At 31.3% G+C, this 19588-nt stretch overlaps 1 long non-coding RNA gene across 1 annotated transcript; it reads left to right on the forward strand.

Annotated features, from left to right (window-relative positions):
- The first annotated feature begins 2244 nt into the window (after positions 1–2244).
- LOC138137724 (uncharacterized) lies at positions 2245–3672 on the forward strand. The gene is made up of 2 exons (XR_011161861.1): positions 2245–2788; positions 3377–3672. It is a non-coding gene; the product is annotated as an uncharacterized lncRNA (long non-coding RNA).
- The last annotated feature ends 15916 nt before the right edge of the window (positions 3673–19588 follow it).

Here is a 19588-nt window from a genome sequence, read left to right on the forward strand (position 1 = left end):
TAAGAACACTGTCTTAAATTTATGAAAAAATTAAAAATTCTTCATTTAGCCAACCTATTCGGACCATTAGGAGGCTATAAACTCCAGCCACTTTACTGAATACAATAACGAAATATCTGTACAAAAAATACAATACAGAAATATTATGACTTTTGCTTTTTAAGGAAACATTTTCAATGGTGCAATTTCGTCACAATGAATTTCAAATAAATCTCCAATATGTAAATAGTGATGATCATGATCTATAGGTATTTTATAATTTGAAACTTCATTCTTTAAACCGGTATAATCACTGTCTGCTCTGGAATAGCAAAAAACAATCCAATGGATTTATACTACCTACAGTCGGAGGAACAGATATTTGGTAACTCATTATAAAATGCCACGAATATTTTCAGAAACTCAATATTCTCACTCTACCCTGTCTATACATCTACAAGTGTCTAGAACATATTATAAAAAATCTTGATTCCTACCCTACTCTTGGTGCATTTCATGACTACCACACCCGAGCCGAAGCCATTAGCTTTAAAACAATAAGATTATCTAAATCCAAGGATGGTATAAATTATTTTTGCATAAAATTTTTTAACAAACTTCCGGTGAAAATAACAAAAACCATTAATGAAAAGATGCTGTTGAGTAAAATCAAATCATATCTTATAGAAAAACAATTTTATTCGTTTGAAGAGTTTTTAGAGAATAAATTCACTGATTTTACATGATATGGGTGCACAAAGTCTTGTAGTTGATCAATAATTTTTCTTTGCTTTCATTTTTGCTCTTTTACTTCTTATTAATTATAATTTGATGTACATATATTATTATGCTTAGTTGAATTTTTTAGCTGCATTCTCCTATAAGTAGTTAAATCTAGTTGGTTGACGTGTGCAAATACGCTGTATCTTGGCATGAATAAACTTATTATTATTATTATTATTATTATTATTATTATAAAATAAGCCGATTGCCTCTCACAATGGTTTATGGCTTGTCCGCAAAAATGTCGTAAATAATACCTGTTTTCGGTCTAGGTACCTACCTGGAACCACTAATTAGGTACCCCATACGACATAACGTGATCGGTGCGACCTTTTTTTTTATTATTTCACAAAAATTGCACACACAGACCAGACCCGCAGTAATAAATGTTTAAATACGACCCATTTCTGAACTTTCAATAATTCGAGTAATTTACCAACAGAAATGGGCTGTCCCAACCGTCCCAACCCTCATTAAAGTATTAGTACGTTATAAAAACCTACATAAGTCGTTCCCAAATATATTTTCTCCTGCTATAACCGATATCCCATTTTCCAATGAACAAAATTTGAAAACTTTTAGATGGATTCAACTCGACCTTGACAATTTTAACACGGAAGTATAGCATTGCTTTCGGTACGGTTCTCATGTAGGTATATCAGCAATGCCCTTTTATTCAGTGAGAAATTAATAACCACTACATTATTGAAAATGAAAATTGTGAACGGACGTACTTATTAAAACACAGCAACGAAAAACGGAACCACGGAAAACTGCTTGCAATGAAGCAGCGTTGCAGTGAAGTGGAGTGCAACGACAATGTAATTGCAATAAATGCAAATGCACGAAAGATATCCTGAAAAATATTGCGAAAAAGTTAACAAATGGAATGGATTGTGTGATTATTATGAATCTTGTTTTGTTAAGCACATCGTCAGAAAAGAGCATGTCCAAAATAAAGAAAACGCAGCCGTCCATATTAAAATCCCAGGAGATTTGGATGACGTAGGTAGACTGTCTTTATCGATACAACGAAGAACGGAAAACATGTGACGTTAATTGTCAACATTTATTGTAATGGTCCGGACAGGTAATCACCTTTTTAAGATCCATTTATTGGAGGCGAAATTCTTGTTCCTATAAATATTAATATTTCTTAAAATATTGTGTGAAAATACTGGACTCATGATGATAACAGTACCTAATGATTTAAATGAAATTTGAAGATCTTCTTGGAAATTTATAGGGTTCGGTACCAGCGACTTAGAACCAGGTAAAAGGGTAATTAATGTTTATGGGGAAAAAATCTTGCATTTTTGGGAATTTTAGTTAAATTAGAAAATAATTTATTAATACACTTGATGATAACAAATTTCAAATTGAGAGAACCACTAACATGATGTTCACTTGAGCATGATGAAAAGATCACTACTTTCTTATCATGGTCAAATTTTTGGCAAAAGGCAAGAATGGCTTGAATTCATCGTAAAAATTAATAACATCCTTTGCACGTGTAATTAAAAAAGTAGGAAAGCAAAATACAAATGAAGTTGGTAGAAAACACAAAACGGTAACATAACATCATTTGACCATCCGAAACAAAATGTGTGAGTGCGAGAGAACGAATGAATATTTCAAATTGATTAGAAGGGTTTGGGAAATTAAAAAAAGAGTAGAACAATTCTTAGATTTAGAAAAAAAAATCTTCAGCGCTTGCGAAAACAGCATTTTCAACCTATCGGTCTTATCCTAACAAAATTCAAATTTCAAAATTTCAAAAGCAAAAACAGAAGTAAATACCAGAAATTTTAAAAAATGTTAACGTGATTAGTTACAAGAACGAATTTTGAATTTAACAGTCTGATTGGTCATTTGGTCAAGAAGGGGGTGAGAAAGTGGGGTGTCAAGATAAAGGGTAAAACAGAATGACCGCAGATCACTTGGGTTTCTAACTCTGACATAGGTCGAAGTACCCACCATTAGTGCCGAAAGTACTCTTCTGTGTTCGCCTGTTTTAAATTTGAAGGTAAATTATTTTCCTAATTATTATAATTTATATTTTATTTCCATCCAAAAGTTCATTTCATTCTTTAAAAAAGTAAATCGTTTCTTCGAGAATTAATTTAAAAACAAAAAAACCTTTTCAAAATCATTTCATTTGTTTGTTTCTTTTGTTTATATTAGATCCGTTTGCAATTAGGGACGCGCATTCTAGCTAACGACCTTTTCAAAAATAAATTTTATAAAAAGGATTTTTTTATGTTTTAACTGGGGTCATGACGTGGAACACAAAATGTAAGGTATCGTCACATTTGGTGGCTTTTTTCCTTCCTTATATAATTCCAGAGCCCATGGGGAAATTCGCGAGTGAGTAAATTTAGTAGGAGAAACAAATGAAATCTTAATATTGTCACATCTCCAAATTTAGTTTAAAGTTGTTTCTGTTTTACAAATTCATTTAAGTATATTAAGTAAGTACAAGTAAAAATTTCCATCGGACGAAAACTAAAATCTAAAAGATCAGATCAGTAAGATATAAAAACAATAAAACCACGTTGTAAAACTCTCATGACCGCTGGTATTTTTGATTATATTATTATTATTATTGTTATAGGTGCGATGCTGGGCGCTGGGCTATTGGCATTGTTAATGATTAAAGGAAAAAATATATATTCCAACAAGAGAGAGTATCTGAATATCAGAAAACATCAAAGTGAAGCGACGCATTCTGAGCCAAGTTCAATTTATAGATGTCCCATTACTGCGGATCATACCACAACCGAATTAATCCAGTTGTACAAACAGGAACACCTTTTATAATACATGTACATATATATTTTGTATATTTATTAAAAGTATATAATTTTATTTTGTAATACTTGATTAATAAATGAAATTTAGATTGGATAATTATTAATTATTTGATATTTAAATAGATTATACACCGACTAAGAGAATGGCAGATTTACACTTAATTGCCAAATAGCTAACATCAATCATCTTTAAACTTAAAAGTGTATGACACAATATTTAAAAAAATATATTAATAATTAGAACCAAACGGACTGTCTCGGGATGACGGAAAACGCCCAGATGGGATGACTTTAGTACCTTGGATTAAAGGTCAACCTTTGGTTTGGGACGTTACTGTTGTAGATACACTTGGAGACAGTTACGTATTGAAATCATCTGAAGTCTCAGGTTCTGCCGCTGAAATGGCTTGCAAACGCAAACATAGCAAATATAGTTCAATCATTTCGTCAAACTACGTGTTTAAAGGTTTAGCATTTGAAACCTTAGGCCCTTGGTGCAAAGAAGCCATCGATTTCATTAATGTCATCGGAAACCGACTTATCGCGGAATCAGGCGATTCAAAATCAAAGAAATTCCTTTTCGAGAGGATTTCCCTTGCCATTCAACGTGGAAACGCTGCAAGCATTCGGGGCACTTTTCCAGATTCCGCAATATTATCGGAAATTTTTGTATTATAAAACAAAAATGTAATTATGTTATTAATTTAAATTATTATTTATAACGCTACTGCCGTTGGAAAATTAAAGTTTTAATAATTGTTATTGTTTACGTCAATTACGATTATTTGAATTTATTCGCAAAACTCTACATTTGAAAGAAAAATTGGATCGAAAAAAGTCAAGCAGACCTAAAAAATTCAGGAAAATGAAATATTACTGTCATTTCTGGGCGTCCATACATAATAATTATGCCGAGTTTTGTTTTGATAACTTGAAGAATGAAAGGTGCTAGTAATCTCGTAGACAGCCTGTATATTTGAAACGTTGTGTATAAATAAAATGTTTAGCAACTAACATGAATTGTATCAAAAGTCTTCAAGGCAGGTAACTTTAATTGCCACAGTTAAACATATCAATCGGAGAAGAGATGCGGTTTCTTGGCCAAGGCTGACTCAATTAAAATTTTTCTTGATCACACAATTAAAAACAATTGAACACAAAATTAAAAATGAGCAGTGAATGAAAGAGTCAGTGGTTTTATGGATTTTTTTCCAAGAGTTCTGTTTCTAAAAAAAAGTAAAGTGAAGAAAACTAAACCAAAATCATCTGCTGATATTGATCAAATTGCATCTTTACTCATCAGAGTTTCTTCTTATTCTATGAATTAACTAAATTAAATTAAATTGTTAATTTATCTTTTGATAATGACTGATTGTAGTAACACAACCTTTAATAGAAATTTGTGAGCGCCAAAAGTTTGTAATAATGGAAATATTTTCTTTCCTGCTCAGTTTTTCGAAGAAAGCTTAGACAAGCCATTGTAGTTTTTTAAAAGAAATATTTTCCGATAATTTTGTTTTTGCATCTATTTCCGTTTTTGTGCAGTGACGTAGTCACAGTTTTATTAAATGGAATTCCAGAATTTTTTGTACGAATTAGAATAAACTATCAAATTCTGACTTGTTCATGTACAGTTGTTCAAATAAATCTGGGACAACTGTTGTAAGGTAACTCTCAATTTCACTTGTTCATGTAAATCTGGGACAACTTCCTTTTTGGGTTTTAAATGTGACTTCAAGCAGTTAATTAATTAACATTTTATTAAAAAAAATATTTCGGCAAAAATTAACAATCCAATGGTTGTTATTTTATTATCATTAGGCATTTTGCGGTAAAATTGCTTTGAAAAGTATTAATTACATGTCAACTTTGACAAATAAATGAAATCTGCTATTTTTTTGACAGCAAAAAATCCATGGAAATATTGTTCAGCCCACGTTACCCTCGAAAAATAAAATTGTCCCAGATTTATCTGAACATGACTGTACATGCCATGTATGACCTTTGAACTGACGATTCCTAATTTATCGAGGTAAACACAGGGCGGCAGTGAAATTCTGATTTTATAGCGAAATTTCCACAAAAAATAAATTCTATAATAAGAAAATAATACTCAAATGTCAGAATGTCGATATTTCAATATTGGATCAACAATTTGAAACAATAAATCGTCCAAAAAGCTATCTCCGCGGTCTTCCAATCTCACCCCATTAAATTTTTTATTGGGTCGTGTCAATTTGATTTGAGGTAAACCTTGTTGGTTTATTTTAATTGACCAACTACAACTGAACAACGGAAAGACAGGATCGGGTATGAAATAAGTGCGAAATTCCAAAATCAATTAGCGTGCTGCCAAGAAGGAAATGGCGATAAGTTTGAACATTTACCTACTTTGATTGTTTATTTTTGCTGGAAGATGGATGTTTTAGTTTTAAAATGCGTTTTGCGAATTTATTGTTTTAGTTTGTTGATATTAAAATTACTTAGCTGATATTGATAATATAGAAATTCAGCCATGTGAGTATCAGTATCTGATGGAAGAATTAATTTTCTTTGAAAATTTTGCTGTAAAATCAGAATTTCACTCCCATCCTATTTTCACCTTTAGAAATCGGTATAGATATTAGGAACCCACAATCCAAGTAGCCACTTCTGGAATGGTGTGTATAAATCAAAGTTTGCTAATCTGTCCAAATCTGTAAAAAAAATTGGAGGGTGCTATTAAAAAAAAAAACTGGCGATAACGTCATACGCGGAACAGAAATAGACGGAAAAACGATTTTTTGTTTTAATTAAATAAATGCACGTGTTTAATTCCTTGTATTACTCAAAAAAAGGAAAAAATTAAAAATAAGTAGTCACTTCTACTTCCAGTACCTACTTTCTCTTTGTTTTTACGAACCATTTGCATAATGGATAAATTGCACATAATTGTGAACATTTTATTTGTCTAACATAATATAAGTTATACAGGCTGTCCCGAAAATGGCGCACTCACTACTTACTACCTGATCGAGGATGTTTAAATGTACATGAATAAAATATGGAAAAAAAATTTCAGACAAAAAAAGCAATTATTGCAAAAATGATAGTAAAATGTAAACAAAGATATACTCTTACATCATTACTTTGCAGTGTTGCCTTAGTGAATTTAAGATAATTTTTACGATTTCCTAAACTTCTAAATTCTGTATTATGCAGAATCGGATATTGATAGTGAATGATCTTTTACTTTGTGATAATATATACGATTAGAGGTAGTTTTCATGACAATTTAATACATTTATTTCGAAATAATTGACCTGTTAAATGCCACTTTCAAAGACCGCCAAATCAGCAAATAAGTCCAATAGAATTTTTTTAACATTTTTCTCACGTTTATGGTAATCTCTTCTACACCGTAGTGCATCAGAAATGCGCCATTTTCGGGACACCTGTATATAGAAGTTATTGACTAACACTAATTATTTTATATCATTATTTGATTAGGTACACATTACAAGATGTAGTAGGCAGTAATGAATACATTACAAACAAAGTACAAAGTAGATACCGTCATTAATTAATCTACAAAATAAAAATATTATAAAAATACAATCTGTTTGATTGGTACCCAACAAAATAGTAGTTGATTTAAAGAATTCGTGTGTAAATTGGCCTTTTTTTGACATGAGTGGGCCAGTTTAAAACGCGAGTTAAACGAGCGCTTTAATGGCCCATGAGTTTTTTTTATAATTAAATACATAGCATTTAAAATTTTAAAATATTAAATTGCAGCGGGCCGTTACTTTGGGTCTTAATAACCTGATGTAAACTGCAGCCCTTATAATCTTAATAAGGGGTCGGCTTATCATTTAGAAATTTTCAGGTAGCGCTGCACTTCTCAGTTCATTACCCAGATGTTTCAAAGGTGTACATGATGCTCTTGAATCGATTCAAATTAAAACTAACCGAAACCAGGATTTTCTTCAGGCGAATGACAAAAGAAAAACATTATAATTTTTTCTTGCCACAAAAATTTGAAATTTTTGTCAACATCGTCAAAAATTTACGCGGACGGTACGTTTTCACACTGTACAATTTTTTTTAAACAATTATTTACTGTTCACGGATATAAAAATATAATTTACCTTCTAATGATTTCGAAGAAAATTTTGTTTGCTATTACTATTCTCTGAAAATTGCAGACTTTGCAGATGATTAATTAGTTACCTCCTTAAAAATCCGAGGTAAGGGATAGTTATTATTTATAATCGTCTACTTGCCCACTCCCTGGGGGGTAAAATGACAAGCGCTGCTATTTACTTATTTGGAAATCAGTACCTGCTTCCCCTAAAAGATTAAGGGTGACCGATACCAGCGTTGACTAGAGTGTATTTCATTAATTGCAAAGAACTCAGTTAATACGCAATCATTCGTCAAGTATCATACATCAAATTAAAGGTTTTTTAATTCTCCAGACCGCAGCGTTATACTTTTTTTTATAAGAGAAAAAGATTGTCTGATGATATGATAAAAACCTAAAGTGCGCGGCTTTAATTCGATTTTTTATTACCTAAATTTCAATATTATGCTTCCAGATTTTGTAGAATGAATCTAAATAAGTTTACTGAGTCCGCTGCGTTGTGAAATTGTGGATGAAACATTTGTTTTTTTTTTTATATTGAGCTTAATGTAAAAGTTAAATGTTTCGTCTTCCAGGCGAACATTTCGTTAGAATATTTTGTAATTCTATACAATATATTTACCTTTACCTACTACATTAAATAATAATTAAAAAAAACAGAAGTTGTGGAAGTTATTCATTTATAAATTTGCGAATAAAAACGGTTTTAGTTCATCGCTTTTGCCACCAGAGGCAGTAGAGGCACATCTTTTCTCCGATTTCAAAACTACCTACCTGTTTAGGAACGGGACAAATCCGGGGGTTAGTTTGGGCCGCCGATCAGTTTTCAACCAGGAAATTTTATGACTTTACAGATAATACCCTGTCCCGGTATTATTCGAATTTCTTCAGAAATTCTAATATAAACTATGACCGTACAGAGCTAATTAATTTTTGCTTTTTTTTTTATGAAAACTAATTTAGAATATGAAAATGTAAACAACATGTTCATGCATAGAAACAAAAAGAAGAAATTAAAAAATAACGTTTTTTTTTTAATCAAGCAGTCACATTAAACAGTAATAAAAGTGCATTCTAGACAATGTCTATTTGACTCCGTCGATAACAGAAATGATTTAGTAACAAGAATCGTAGCAGTATGAGAACAAATACCACCAGAATTTTTATTAAACGCCGCAATAGGCGTCAGTGGAAGGTGTCGAATGTACCTTAGAGAGAATGGAGGTAACTTCGAACATTTGCTATAGTAAAGTTATGGTTACTTGATTTTTGGAAATTCAATTTTTTTTAATTAAAAAAAAAATTTTTGATTTTTTATTTTAATGTTTGTGTTTCAGAAGATAAACATCTATCAGAATAAAAATAAAAAAATATACCGTACAACTTAAAAAAACAAAGTTAGCTGCGGTCTGTCAAAAAATATAATGTCAAAAAAAAATTATAGCATGTCGAGCTATAGTGTTTCTAAAACGAATTTTGTTTGATGTATCATTTATTAAAATCGGATAAAAAATAAGGAAGTTATAGCACCAAAGGTTTTTCATAATACACCCGGTATAACAAATTAAGTACAGAAATATTGATTTATAAATTAAAGTATGATCGTATGAAAAGTTTTGTGCGTTGTGGAGTATGCAGGTAGGTATTTGTATAAATCACAAAAAGAAATCGCGAATTGGTAATTATCTACTCCTTCGCGAGACCAGTAGTTCCATTGCAAAATAGGTGGTTTTTTGGTGGTCATTTGAATGTCACAATGACGTTCTTTTTCACACTAATGCGTTTAACTGTCACTTTTTCGCATTAGTGCCAAAAAGAGTGAGAAGTATAAAATTACAAGAAAAGCTTTCTTTTCTTTTACTAAAGCAATCAAAGTATTGAATTGATCTCATCAGTTCATCATGTAAAAGAAACTTTTAAAAAACGCAAGCCATTGCTCAAATCGTTGATAATTGGCTGCGACTTCGCAGGTAATAAACTGGATATACATTACATATAGCAGCTATACCGCAGATCAAAATCACTCATTTGGCAAGAAAATCGCTACAAAATTGTAACAATAAATATCACTTTTGTAATAAATGAATTGGAGTAGATAGAGAGTGATAGAATGATAGGAGTAATAAATTAGTGAATTAAAAAAATTAAAACCTGTATTTCTTTTTTCTTGTTTTTTGCCTAATACTTTACGGAATTAGAAAAAATCTTGTATGTAATTCGTTGCAAAAACATGTCTTTTTCGCATACGACGTCTAATGTGTCTAATGCGAAAAAGACATTTATTTATGGGCGTGAATTTTGGGACTTCATATTATTGAACCATTTTAATCTATTATAATATTAATAATTTTATTATTCGACAATTTTCCAGAAGAAAATTATGTCTTACATTTTTAGACAAAATAAGAAATGTATTTATTGTTTGTCTGATAAACCAGATTAAACCATAAAACTCCGAGAACCTTTCGGTAAGGGCATGGAAACGGTCAGGGCCTCAGGGCTTATTATTTCAGGTAAAAATTCAGTTTGGTTTCCATACTTATCTATATACTCTACTGTGTATTAGTGGCTGCATTATAAAGGTGGCAAAACTGAAACACTTCGCCAGTATCGGTCACCCTTAAGGGTTGACCGCCGCTGCAATTTGATATTGCCCCATTTCACTATACTTTGATTGGGACCAGTTTTGACAGAACAAATAACGTGACCCATAACCTAACTTTTTAAAAGCCCAAATTTGCGGTAAAAAAGTGTGTTCACAAGACAAAAGTTACTAAATGTAATAACTAGTTCGTCATTACAAAAATGAATTTATTTCTTAGTAACACGATATTGTTTCTTTTCGTCATAGATACAGATTGTGAAAAACAACTGTCAAATTTTTTCGCCCTCCACATTGTTGACAACAAACTCTTGAGAACGAAACTATAGCAACCACATATGTATTCACGCAATCTTCCCTGCTAAATATTTTTAATAAAATTTTAACTTTTAACTACAGAGACTAAAAAATAAAATATTGTATGCACCACGTTGATATTCATGTTTTTCCCCTCGGTTGACTTATCATGTTCATATCTCCCTTAATACATAAACGTCTATTACTATAGCTGAACTAGTCGAAGTAGGAACTTAAAATACTCTCATTTAGGTAATTATAGTAATTATACAGAGTTTCCCAGAACTCGCTCCTCAGATAAAACTGACCAATGCCGACGACAATCTAAATCTCAAGAATGTAAACGAAGAAAAATTAATGGCTTGCATAACATACTCGTAGTTGTGAGACGTTTAAGATCCATCAATTCCAGAAAGGGATCTCCAGGTTATGAAACGAAAAATAAATATAATCAGAAGAAGTGTTCAAAGTGGCCACCATTCATTTGTCACTCGCAAAAGACTCAGTTTAGAATTCGTAACCATTTCAGGAGAATAGACCAGCCCACAATATACAGGGTGATTCTGAAATAAGTTTGGAAAAAAACTATGGAGTATCCTTGACACAAAATAATTCTGCGTAAATGACTTTTGGAGGTGAAATCCAAAGGATGGAAATTACCCTATATCCTTATATTTCCAACGCCTATGAATAGGGAAAATTTGTCCGAATTTGTTCACTTCATTAGCAACCATTGTTACATCAACTCCACAGGTGCAAGCACACTGCTTTGTAAATGTTTCTATGGAAATGATCGAGACTTAGGTTACATTTGTGACCTTTGATTATTATTGTTGCTAAACTACCAAGATAATCAGGTAATCAACTCAGCAGCGTACTAGCAATTTTGACCAAATTTTCAATCATTTGTACGAAAAAACTTTTATAAGAAAAATTTTTTGTCAATGACTTCTTCACATCATCACCAATTATCGTTTTTTTTCCAAACTTATTTCAGAATCACCCTGTATATAAAATCGTTCCTGAAATACTCTTGAAAATAGAGCATGTGGATTTTCTTCATTTCCACATTCTCCGTAAATTATCAACATTTTCACATAATCCGCTGCAAAATACATACATGATGAAAGAGCACGGTGAACCACGACGGCGCGGCGGTACTAAAGCGATTTGAATGAAATTTTGACAGTGACGTTTGTCAAAAGTTTCATAGCGGGTCAGTTTATTGGAAACGTAATACAATATGCAACCTAGCAACAATTAAGGGAAATACACCTGGATGGCTTATAACGCTTTTATTGGTCGAATTAAAATGTTCTTTTCTTGAATACCGTTCCAGCTAGAAAACAATTTCTTTGGGATAATTTATTTGTCCTTTTATGGAGATTTCACCTCTTATTTCTGGGGAGCGAGTTCTGGGACACCTGTATTTTTTTTTATTGAAATTGAATGAAATAAGAAATAGGTTAGAGTGAATATAAGAGAGTAAGAGGAGAATCTGTGAAATAACGATTGTTCAAATAAATTTGTGGTCAATCAGAACGTAGTTTTCTTTCTTTTTCCCAAACGTAGGTTGTTTTTTTTAGTTTACAAATCCTTCAAATGTATAATCTGATTTTGATCATAACTTCATTTGTTGTGATAAATGACAAATTGAAGTTTTTGGTTCATTTTTATTATTTTTATCAACGGTTTCTGAAATTCGTAATGATGGTCGTTCACTTTCAATCTTTCATTCTGCATTTCCCGTTTCACGAAATATTTAACAACTGATAAAGCTACGGCAGGTTAACGAAAATAAAAGCAACCATCAGGTTACTTGACCACAATTTTTTTTATTACAAGTTAATTTTTTTCAACTCTCGATGCAGTTATGACCTTACTCTTTTAGTTTCGGGAAGGTAATAACCCAAAGCATTCATTTAAAGTAGTTTAGAGGTAGTTGAGAGAAATGAAAATGGACGTAATTATTATTCTTTGGCCTTCAGGTCTCCTGATTTAGACGACAAAAAAATAGGTAATTATGATGATTTAATGAAAGTCCAAAATTACACAGTTTTGACAAATTCTTAACTCTTAAGTAGATTTGTTAAATTATTGATTTATAAACTTTTTATTGAGAACTTTGCAAACAAAAACGGTCTAGTGTATTTCATCTAACTGTTTTGATTTATAAACTTTTTATTAACAACTTTGTAAGCAAGAACATTGTAAATCAAATTGAAAATCGTCACTTAACTTTTTGTTTCAAGTCCTAAAAAAAAATTAATCATGCAACAAACTAACATAACTAACATAATGATAATACTTAATATAACCCTATTTTCTCCTTTTTCCACTAAACAGCTTTTCCGGTTCTAATTTTGGGTTAGAATGCATTGCTGGTGGTTTTTTAATGTTGGTTCAGTTCACAATAAGTTATATCCAGCTCTAATAGTATATTATGCAACAAGATTTATAAACGGCACTTTAGTCACAAGTTTTATTAGACACGAGCGGAGCGAGTGTTTAATAAACGAGTATCTAGAGAAGTTTATAAACGAGTTGCATACTACATATATTTTTTCTACGACGAAATAAACAAAACAAATAAAACAAGTAGTTTCTCTGTTAAACGTTAGGTAATTTAAACATAAAATTCGAAACTGATAAACGTCAATTGACTAAGTACTTGATTTTGAGTGTCACATGATTTTTGCAATTAAAATAGCTGGAGCTAACTTTAGTCCGTGACTAAAAAGCCCGCTGCTAACTTCACCTCGTGACTAAAGCGCACAAAGTCACAGCTTGTCTAGGTGTATTTAAAAGATCATTGGGCGTCATGGAAACATATGCGATAAATGGCATTTTAAACATGAAAATAGAAAAAGATATTTTTTAAAATTTCGAAAACGAAAACCACAAAATTATGAGAAAAAGTAATTTTTTTACAATGTTATCATTGACGACCGTGATGTAAAATTTTAGCGCTCACTATCTTGACATTCATCTAAAGTGTAAATAAACCTTTAGGACCCGTAACCCCACTTCCCCACTTTCGATTCTTGTCATTTTGACATGCATATTGTTATTCTGACAATCAATGTAAACTGTTTAAAGCTCAGATATTTCAAAAATCCGACATGAATGAACAAAATTAGAGCAGTCGTACATATAATAACTTGAGGTAAACGTCTGTATAGAAAAAAAAGGACAAAGTAATTTCGAGTTTTGAAATTTACCATCCAAAAAATACCAATCATAATCAAGACGGTAATCATAGTGACAATAAAGTATGGCTTACAATTTTTTTTTAAGTGACACAAATTGACGGCTAAAATTTTTTGGCCGCCATAGTACATATTTTTTAAAAGATTGTGTCTAATTTTGAAAGTTAGTAAAGGGCAATTATAAAGTGTGCTGTGTTTTGTACATTTATATTAATTGATAAATCTAAAAGGACAGCCAAACTGAAGCGGAAATTTACACATACCTAATTTTAAATACATACCTACATTAAATACATAAATGTTATTGTAAAGAAAATGTCAAATGTAAAAAAAGATATTAAAGGATATTTGTCGATCGCAATAAAAAAATTTTTTTTATTAACCCATCTAAATTATTTAATCTGACATTTTACTTGCCTATTATTGTTGACATTTTGTCGTCATTTGAAGAATATAGTTTATTTGTTTACAAAATTAATAGAAGTTATTTAATTTGTACAATCTTTGTACTTTACTCACATCATTAAATTATTTTTCAGGAAAGCAACCAAACAAGAATTATGTAGATTGAACATAATTTTTTTTTAATAAAACACAATATGCAATAGAAATCCTATCGCTAGGCATTAACTTACATGTTCATTATCCAAAGTGTCTATAAAAGAACGTAGGTATACCTATATCAAGAGTTCTGTGGAATTCGAATATGTTTAATTTTTGCCGTTCTGCAGCATATTATATTATGGTACCAAATAGAAAAACAGAGGTTATATAAGTCCATTAATGACAGGTTTTTTATAAAGGCTGTTGTAATATGAAAACTAATTAGAATATAGAAAAACTGAAGAAAATCACAAGCAAAACAACTACATGTCGAACTAACAACTGACGGTAAGATTTAATAATTTGACATCTGATTTGACAGTTTCAACGGTTCGATATAACAAGTGTTCAATTGAATTGTTCATCAAGTTAGCTATGACTGTATTTTTTAAGAAACAACAACATCGTAAATTAAGTTGGTTAGACAAAGATAGCGACAAAAATCAAAGCCAATTTGATGAACTTTTCAATTGAACACATGTTAGTTCGACACAATAAAATTCTAGAGCCTTACAATTCCAAAGGACTCTTGGTATACGTTCTTTTATAGACACTTTGATTTATACATATAGTTGATTTTTTTAATAAACAATTGTCAAAACGTTGTCTTGTTGGTATGAGCCAAACTGTGATTTTCATGATAATACGATTGGTCACATTGAGTGTCAACATTTTTTTATGTAACTGAGCCTGCGCCCTAACAAGCGAGAGTTTATTTCAAATTCAAAAAGGTTGCTCCTGATTTCTCATTAAATTTGTTTTGAAAATGAATTCACGGAAGAAAGGTACGGGAAGTGAAGTGAACATAACCTTAACCATGATTTGGTGTCAAATTGTTATACAGCTGGTCCATATGTCCAAATTTTAGGGTGGTACAGTATGGTTTTTTACTTCATTTTGACACTGACAATTGTTTATTAAAAAAAATTCACTATAGGTAATTTATATGCATTAGTTTAACAATTAAATAATCATGAATTATTCGTCTCAAATTGGACTTTAAAACAAAACATTAATACACTGACAAAGAATCAACACAAATGCCACTACACTGACATCATCAACAGTAAAAATTTTATTTGCACAATTAATTAAGTGTCATAAATTTTCAATTTATTTCCGTGCTATGTCAATAATATTGTTAATAAAAAGTTTATCTGTTTTCATACCTACTAATTCCGGACGCGGAATCTTGGCAACGACTGACTTTTAACTCACAAATATGTGTGAACTGGCCTTTATTGAATATAACCCAATTTTTGACTCGATAATGCCATTTGCCTACTTTTTTGATGTGACAAGAAAAACTTCAAAGTGATTTTTAATAATTGTCATTTATTAATGACACTAATGACTGGTTTACATCATATTTTTAGAAATGTCTAAAAAATGTTGGCCACGATTCCGTGTCCGGAATAGTAGGTATCACATAAGCAATATGCAAGAGCAATATGTGTATCTTTTACAAACCAATACCTTCAAGTTTAGAATGTTGATGGACTATTTTAAGTACAAAAAACTATTAATAAATTGATGGAATTATTTTAATAAATTTAAGTAAATGTTGTTCACGTTGAGTTGACAATTTCAAGGTCAAATAATTTAATTTTTTGGCTCTGTAATTATGGTTTGTAAATAGTGACATGCAGCTAACCAGCATAATGCGATTTAGCAATGCTCAATCCAACGTGAACGGTGTTTACCTGCATGTTACTATTTACAAAACATAATTACAGAGCGAAAAAAATTAAATTATTTGACCTTGAAATTGTCAACTCAACGTGAACAACATATAGGTATATACTATGCCATCGAAAAAATTTCGGACATCAATTTCATGTCGTTGTCATTAGTTGTAAAACAGCCTTTACATATTATGATATTAATAACCCTACTTTCCACAGTTGTCACTTGACTCAATTCACATGTTCAGATTCAGTTAATCTGACGTTACTTTGAAGCATTGAGAAAATAATTTTAATATGTCAGAAATTATGAAAATAAAGCCTAGACTACATTTCATTTTTCCAAATGACAGCAAATTTGGTTCCGAAATTTATTCGCTGGCATAGTACATAACATTTAATTAATTCATATTTGCGATAAAAAACACTCAACTTGAACTTGAACATTGAACATTTTTTAATATTAAGTACATGTTTACGATTATTTCCTATAACTTTGCTGACGTGCTTAAATTTAAAAAAATCTTTACCCTTAATTTAATAATGTTTAACTGGTAAACAACATTATCTAATGTTATTTGTTTAATTCGGGGTTTTACTAAGAGAGCAAAGCAAACATTCTCTCCGTAGAGTAGTTGGTTCATACATAAATAAGAAAATATATTAATAGTTTTCTGATTCTGTAGAGTGTAGACATTAGACAATAGCCCTAATTTTTAACAATAGGTTACCATACAGGCTATTTCACGAGTAATAATGAGCCCGGCGGAATTGAAAATGCAACCCACAATACATTTGCAACGCTAGCGTGTATTGTATTGTTTTACCCTGAATGATAGCTTTGCTTCCAATAATTTTATTTGTCACAGCTGACATTTACGAAAAAGTTAAAATACGACGATTAAAATGTATTCGAACGATGAGAAAAGAGACATGATCCTGATTTAAGGCGAGTGTAATAAAAATGGTTCTGCCGTTGCGCGTTTAGGCAAACAACAAACATTTTCCCAAAAACTCTTTGCTTTTCACAATTTCATTTAACCAAGCGAATATGACATTTATATCTAAAATGTACGAAACTGCACAGTTAAGTAGGTTTTAAGTTTTTTAAATTAAAAAACAAATATCACGTCAGCATTGCAAATGTCTTGTGGGTTGTAACCAACTATTTTCAATTCCGTCCAGCTCATTATCACTCGTGAAATACCCTGTATAAAGAAGAAATTAAGCAACAGATAAAAATTTGTTTCAGATCTTCTTGTAGTTTATATTCCGATCACTCACAGAAACAATTTGTCAAAATCAACGCTTTTAAGATCTCATCCCCTTGATGGAATTTTTGTATCTATAATAAAATGTATATACTATTCTGGACACGGAATCTTGGCCAAAACTGACATTTAACTCACAAATATTTGTGAACTGGCCTTTATTGAATATAACCCAACTTTCGACTCGATAATGCTATTTCCCTGCTTTTTTAATGACACAATAAAAACTTCAAAGTGATTTTTAATAATTGTCATTTATTAATGACACTAATGATTGGGTTACATAACATTCCGTGTCCGGAATAGTAGATATACGATTTTCATGCCTCAAAACTAATTTTAATATAATCGGTTACACAATATTGTTTTTTGTTCGACAGTGTCAGAATTTGAGAATTTGCTCCTGTGTGAATGGAATTTGATAAATGTCATAACTTGTCAAAACGAAACGTCAAGCTAATTTTTTAGAGATATTAAGCGATTTGAAGTCTTTTTAAGGGGCTCGTCGAACAAAAAAACGTTTGATTCAACTCGTTCGTGTGTAAATTTAGCTTTTTTTGACACTCGTGGGCCTTTAAACTGGTCCACTCATGCCAAAAAAAGTCCAATTTAGACACGAAGTCGTCAAATAAACTACTATACTAAGGACAACGTAACATTTTATCTGCCCCGCCCATTTCATTTTCTTAGTTACCAATCAAATAGGTTGTTAAGACGATCTGATTTACACAGTAAAAATTTCTGACATTCGAATTGTCTTAATGACATTTTATTTTTTAGAACCTAAAACAATAATTGTGGACTTGACAGCAAAATTCTAACCTTAACTTTTTTACGTGGCAAATGTGATGAAAAGTTGTACAGATTGAATCTGGCTTTCATTCTGATTGGTCAATTTTAGTGGGCGGAGCAGATAAAAGTTATAACGGCAGTACTATACTAAAAAATTGTAAATGTGCCAACATACGTAAAGTTTTTTTATGTCCGGTCGGGCGATTTTTGCCTACTTATGGACTAGTTTTTAGGGCGTAATTCAGTATTTTATAGTTCTAGGGCTGTAAAAGTTTTTACCGCCTGCTAGAAGCTGTCCACTGAGAAGCTGCTGAATATTTTTCTGATTTTTCCAAAAAACAGGCAAGTAGAACATCTTCGGAACACTTGCCTGTGATTTTCTTAGTTTGAGACGAGTCCATAAAGTTTCTGTTTTCTTTTTCATACTTGTCCCGCAGTTTGGATGGAAAAAGACTCTCGGTAACTATTTTGGCTGCTTGAACTATTTCTTCTGAAACGACCACTTCTTCGTCGTCAACAGAAAATACCTCTGTTATTTCCATTTTTCTAGAGTTTTTCCATTAAATATTTCACTACACAAACTGAACACGCACTAAATTAACAATGGCTACCCTTGTTTATACCGTTACTACGGTAATAACAATAACTGGCTTATTCCACCTTCTTGTTTTTGTGTCGTTATTTTAATTGAAACTACCTAAATTATTATAAAATTCAAAACTTGCATAATTAGCGTTTGTGGCCCTTAGTGCTTATTCACAATGGACATAAGATATAAGAAATACATAAGAGATACCTAAGAATAATTTGTAAATTTGGGCAATTGGAAAATAATTTATGTGTCCATATAACTCGAATATGATTCTTCATGCCTTTTTGTACACAACAATAATGTTCACTGAGGTCACTTCTCATAAGTTACGTAAAAATTAATATTTATTATATCCACTGCATGTATCATGAATTTCTTATGCCTTATGTCAAGCTTGTGTCCATTGTGAATAAGCACTTAGCGTGTTATGTCACGCCGCGGGCCACAAACGCCTTTAATTACGCCCTTAATACATAAATAACTATTAGCAGTTCGAACTCGTCATTACCAATTACCTGTAGAAATATTCAATTATTTATGGGAAACATTACTTTGTTATGGCTGTTTCTAACATTTAATTCATATAAATGCTTAAAATAGTTAGACAGTATTTTAGTATACTTTGTCCAGACTTACAACCAACGACACAAGAATTATCGAAATACTTTACTGTACTTTATGTATAGTAAGCCAAAAAGTTAACGTCATGTCGTATCTGAGGCTGCAACCAGTATTACGAAGTAAGAATTTCTAGGGTGAGTAGTTGAAACAATCCTACTTTGTAGACAAGTTTTATCATGGGCTATGGGTTTTCGTGCAAGTGGTGAATATACCTA

This window comes from Tenebrio molitor, chromosome 9, assembly GCF_963966145.1.
Source record: "Tenebrio molitor chromosome 9, icTenMoli1.1, whole genome shotgun sequence".
Taxonomy (NCBI): domain Eukaryota; kingdom Metazoa; phylum Arthropoda; class Insecta; order Coleoptera; family Tenebrionidae; genus Tenebrio; species Tenebrio molitor.